This window comes from Galeopterus variegatus, unplaced genomic scaffold (genome assembly GCF_000696425.1).
Source record: "Galeopterus variegatus unplaced genomic scaffold, G_variegatus-3.0.2 Scaffold2345, whole genome shotgun sequence".
Taxonomy (NCBI): Eukaryota; Metazoa; Chordata; class Mammalia; order Dermoptera; family Cynocephalidae; genus Galeopterus; species Galeopterus variegatus.
The window spans coordinates 293645-300081 of record NW_007728456.1 but is presented as its reverse complement, the minus strand read 5'-3'; positions in this window follow the sequence as shown (position 1 = coordinate 300081).

Sequence of the window (6437 nt, the reverse complement as noted above, 5' to 3'; positions counted from 1 at the left end):
GTGGGTCACTCATAGAGCTGGACATTCTGGGCGGCTTTCTCTCTGATTCCGCGTTGGCATGGACCCCGTCTTTGGTCTCTGGTCTCTGCCGCCTAGGGCTGCTTACTCGGTCCGGCGGCGCAGCTTGGGCGCTCTCAGGAATCTTCTTTTGTGTCGGCCCTAAACTTCGAGTCTGTAGTTGGCTTTTTTTATAGTTGTAGATTAGTTGTTCAAAGACTTATTAATTTTTTTTGCTCTTGGAAATGCAGATAGCACTCTGGCAGCTCAGCGCACGCTTCTCAGGCTCACGCTGTCTTCTGGCGCCCCCTCTCCAGACCCGTCCTCATAGGGACTCTTTTCAAATTGATATCTTATCCATCTTAGTGCCTCAAACTACATCCTGTTCAGACATGTTATCACGAGTCAGTATGAGTTTATTTTGATGCCCCCGCCAAAAAATTGAAATCTGTGCGTAGTATTTTAATGAAACACATTTTCCATGAATTTTTGATGATCCCTTGTGTATATGCATCCCCATGCGTGTGTGTGTAAAATTCAGTATTAACCTTGCTATATTGCTGTGACTAGATCTGGGATAGTAAACAAAATAATTTACTTTTTAATAATTATATAATGAAGGAAAGCTAATTAAGAAACAATTCAGGTACAAAATCCAGATTACTTTAGCTTTGTTTCTTTGGTCTGTAGTATCAAAGTACCTGTTTGTTATCATTAAAATATGACAAATATTATCTACTACATGTGGAAGAAGAATAGCTAGATTGTTTTGAAAAGAAAGAAAAACGTCCTTGGCTCAAATACTTTAATTTCAGCCTTAACAAGTTTTGGTAAATAAAAATTTGGTAAATAAAACCTTGAAAAGATGATGGTATAGTACACTAGTACTATAGCCACAGCCTCTTGAACATTAGAAGGCAGAGGGGCTGGGGCAGAGACTTTGAACTCCCTGAAATTCTGTTCCAAATTTTGTATGTATACCCATTAGGTGTAAGGGCATGATTTTTACTAGGTTCTCAAATGATAACATATTCCAGAAAACATTAAAGACTGTTTAACCTTTTAAAGATAAAGCTGTTGAGGGTTTTCATTTCTGGCCATTACTAAAGCAAGTGATGTCAGACTAGCCCTCTGGTTGTAAACAACTAAGAAATTGGACAAAACATATGAAACAACTGTTTTTAGATATTCGGTAACAGTCAGGACAGGACTGTGCTCTCTGAGAGAAGGAAAACAAATAAATTGAGCCTGTGATCTCCCTGACTTTTTGTATGAAATTGGATTCCAGTGCAGGGTCCAAGCAGAAGAAGACAGTCTTGCTGGACCAAAGAGATAGAAACCAGATTACAGGGAAGATGAGAAGGCTGGAATTTGCAGCGTTGACTACCACAGGAGATGGAGTTATGCAAACAGTGAGATTTACAAATCTGCAGAAGAGTCCCTTTGAGTGTTCGCTGATACTAAGCTGGGTGAGGCTTCATGGGCTGGGGCGCACATAACTATCCAGGAACTGGTAGAATATTGGAACTCACATTGGTTTGGGAGACAGTCAAGTTCTGTCCAGCCAGAGTAGAGAGACCTCATTAAATATGGGTCATTTGGAAGAGACTCCAGAAAGGGCAATCCTTAGCAGTGGGGCTAAAGTAACTGTAAAGAAAAGACTATTCTAGCCCACCCTAAGAAAACCTGGGAAATCAAGCCTCAAAAGGATTAAGCCAGTTCTTAATTTAACTGCTCACCTGAACAAAATTCAACATTTAAAAAATCCACACAGGGCCGGCCCCATGGCTCACTCCGGAGAGTGCAGTGCTGGTAGCACCAAGGCCGTGGGTTCGGATCCTATATAGGGATGGCCGGTGTGCTCAATGGTGCAGATGACACCAAGCCAAAGGTTGCGATCCCTTACTGTTCAATAAATAAATAAATAAATAAATAAATCCACACAGTTCATCAACAAAATATGCAAAATGTTCGGTATCCAGTGCAAAATTATTGGATATAGGAAGAGACAGGAAAATGTAACATTTAACCAGGAGAAAAGTCAGTTGATAGAAAAAGACCCAGAAATGACAAAAATGGTGGATTTACAAGACGGGGATATGTTGAAGCATTTAAAGGAAAGCATGACCACGAGGAGGCAAATGTAAGGTTAAAAGGACCCAATGGTAACTCTGCAACTGAACAATATCTGAAATGAAGAATGTTGTCAATTGGCTTAATAGCAGATTGGAAACTTCAGAAGAATAAATTAGTGATAGAGTAATAGAAACTATTCAAACTGAAGCACCAAGGAAAGGAGGCTGAAAAACAATTGAGAAGCCTCAGTCATATGTGGGACAATATCACATGATCTAACATACATGTAATTGGAGTCCAGGAAAAGGGGAGAAGGGTTGTAGAAAAAGTATTTGAAGAAATATAATGGCTGAAGGTCTGGCCCGTAGCTCACTTGGTAGAGTGCGGTGCTGATAACACCAAGGCCACGGGTTTGGATCCCTATGTAGGGATGGCCAGTTAGCTCACTGGGAGAGCGTGGTACTGACAACACCAAGTCAAGGGTTAAGATCCCCTTACCAGTCATCTTTAAAAAAAAAAAAGAAAAGAAAGAAATAATGGCTGAAAAGTTTCCGAATAGGATGAAAGATATGAGCCACATACCTAATAAAAGTAGGTATGATAGATACAAAGAAAATGATACTGAGGTGCATCCTAATTAAATTACCGAAAGCCAGAGGGAAAAAAAAAGACCATATTATAGACAGAGGAACAAAAAGAACAACTGTTGACTTAGAAACAATATAAGCCAGTAAATGAAACTGACTTTATTACAAATGAATAACATTACCACACTGAGGGAAGAGAAAAGAATAATCAAAGTAACTTTGGAAAACAGTATTTTGACCATAAGGCTAAAGATAAAAAGAACTATATACAAGCATTTTATTCTATTTAGTAAATCTGGTTCTTATAGGGGTGTGGGTTAGCAAGTTTGAAACTGCTTTGTGTATATAATAGGATTGAGCATACAAGTAATATGCTTTAGATAATGAGAGCCAGGTTTATTATTGTTGAAGAAAGATGTTACAAATAAGGGAAGGGAGAAGGTTAGAATGAACTCTGTGGTGTTGGACTGGAATTGGAGGTATCAATATGGATTCATAGCTTTATATATTATACATACAGGTAGATTATGGAAATGTAGATGTGAGTATGTGTGTGGGTTAGTATATATAAATAAGTTTCCCAGATCTGTCTGCTGGGAAGGCATAGAAGCAGTAACACTCCAGTAGCAGTGAGCACACTTAGTACCCAGATCTTTGACTCTAAATGCAATTCTTCAACAAAAGAAATCAGGGCTCTCTGAAGAACTTGTTGATTCCAGAGCTGGGGAAAGAGAAATACACGATGATCCTGGAACATCTTGTGGTGCTAGAAAACAAAGAATTGCTGAGGATGGGACATGTCAAAAGGACACAGGAGCCGACCTGAAGGACCGTGTAATGGCCAAAGGTGGAATGAAATGATAATAATAATGGGTTATAACTAATAGAATAAAATATCCAAATATCTATGAGTCTATAGTGATAAAAATAAGTAATTGAATGAATAAACGAATGGGGTGGAAGGGACAAATCTCACAAAAAGGATTTCAGTTAATAAGTGTGAAAGGAATGAGAGAAACATAAACTCACTGTTAGGCAAATACTACATCAATAATTATCACAGGCAAGATCCAGTGATGGAAGGTAAAATCAGTGGGTGAAAGTAAGATGAGAAACGTGGTGTCCACATGGTCTGAAAGTATCTCTCTTCTCTAAAAAATGTATTAATCACCAAGGGGAAAACAGTAAATCTACAACAGGGAGAAACTCTCTAGATACCATCTTAACCAAGTATTGGAAGTATATTCAAGGTTAGTATCACTACTAATAAGACATACTCACAGTATATACTGTCTGATATGATGAACCTAGAAAGGCAAAACATCACATCTGTGATATTTTTGGCCCTCCCCATCCCCCCCATGTAAAGTCTTAATCTAATTATGAGAAGACATTGGACAAACCCAAACTGAGGGAAATTCTACAAAATACCTGCCCGGTATTCTTCAAATGATACAAGGTCATGAAAGACTAAGGGATTGAAGATTGGAGGAGACTAAGGAGATGTGACAACTAAATGCAATGTGGGAACCTGAACTGGATCCTGAAACAGAAAAAGACATTAGTAAAAGAAAAATTGGCAAATTAGGTTTGTAGTTTATTGCACTGTACCAATGTTATTTTCCTGTTCCTGATTAATGTACTGTGGATAAGTTGTTAACATTAAGAGCAGTTGAGTCGTGGATCCCAGCAATGGGTGAGGGCTGACAAGCACATGGAAAAATCTAGAAGGCTATAATCAAGTATTTTTGGACTATTGTTCTCTGAGTAGTGGGATTGTGTTCAATTTTTCTTTTGTTTTGTTTTGCTTAATTATATTCTCTAAATTTGCTGAAATTGATATGTTAATTTTATTGCTTTGAATGTTTTTAAAATTTAAGATTTTAGAAATTTTAAGTGGAATGCATTGGGATGAAAAAAACTAAGTTAAAATAAGAAAAAAGTGAACTCTTCAAAAAAAAAAAAAAAACAGTTGAACGAAAGGTATATGTGACCTCTGTACTATTTTTGAAACTTTTCTGTAAAATCATATTTTCTAATACAAGGACTTTGGGGGACACAGTTCAATCCACTGCAGCTTGTTCCCTGACTTCCTTCAGGTCTTTGCTCAAAGGTTTCTCTGTGTGGCATTCCTTGGCTTTCTTGTATAAAATAACTCTTTCTCCTGTTCATGTTCACAGCATTTATCACCATTAACACTGGAGATTTGAATTTTTTTTTTTTTGGTATCCCCTCTCTCAAATAAAAGTTCCCTCAACAGAAGGACTTTGTCTACCTTGTTTAGTGCTGAGTATATAATAAGTATGGTTTACTGTGCTGAAACACAGTACTGTAATGTGAGTTAGCTTACAGCCAATTTTTCAGTAAGAGAATGATACCAGAATAATGAAGTTCATCTTGGGTCATAATGTGCTTTATCCCCAGCACAATATATTTTGTGCCACCAGGTACACTAATACAGCTGATTACAGTATATCCCAGAGGAATACAGAAGTATACACATACCCGTTCACCCTTCATTCTTGTCCTTGGCACAATTTGGCCCAGGGAATTTTGTGAGGTTCTTTGTAATCTTTGTACAGTTTACCTCTGCCTTCATAATTTTGCAGTTTCAATCCTTCCTTCCTTCTGTTTCCATTGTTACCTTCATCTTTTTTAAGGGTAAAATTTGATACTTAATCTGGTTGTTTATTAAGAATTTAACGTGTTTTTAATAGTGCTAGTATTTTTAATGCCCTGAACAAAATTGCTTATGAATGGTCTACCTCATCCCTAGTTTTTCTCATAAGCCTGGTTATTTTTAATATGTAATTTTGCAGTACACAATGGGTATTCAGGAATATACATATGACATTGTACTAGAAACACTTGTATTGTCCCTTTATTACATATCTTAGTTGTAGTTGGGAAAAGCTGTATTTAGCTTTGGTTCTGTCATCAGGAATTTTTCAATACCAGGAACTTCTCCCATCTCAGGTATTTCAGAAATTAAAATCAATGGAGTTAAGGCATGCAGTAAAAGGAAGAATTCATGTAAATTAATTGGACTCGGTACAAATTCAAAACTTCTGCACATGAAAGAACATTATTAAGAAAGTGAAAAGACAGCTGCAAGTCATATCTGATAAGGGTCAAGTTTCTGAAATATATAAAGAACCCTTAAAACTCAATAGGAAGACAATCTGATTAAGAAATAGGCAAAGGACTTGAATAGACTTTTTCAAGATGTACAAATGGTCAACAAATACATGAAAACTGCTTCATATCATTAGTCATTAAAGAAATGAAAATCAAAAATCACAAAGAAGAACCACTTCATACTGGGTAAGATGACTGTTGAAAAAAAAGAAAAATGACATGTGTGGGTAAGGATGTGGAGAAATTGCTGGTGGGAATGTAAAATGGTGCAGCTGCTGTGGAAAAACAATTTGGCAGTTCCTCAAAAAGTTAAACGTAGAATTACCATATTACACAGCAATTCCACTCATTGTATGTGCCCCAAAAGATTGAAAACAGGTACTCAAATACATGTACACACATATTCATAGCAGCAGTATTCACAAAAGCCAAAAGGTACAAAAAACAGACCAAATGTCCATCAGTAGATGAATGGATAGACAAATTATGCTGTATACATACAACGGAATATTATTCAGTCATGAAAAGGAATGGAGTACTAATATGAAGGGACTTAAAAAGTTTGTGGAGGGCCGGCCCGGTGGCGCACTGGATAAGTGCGCCGCTTGGGAAGCGCGGCGGCGCTCCCGCCCGAGGGTT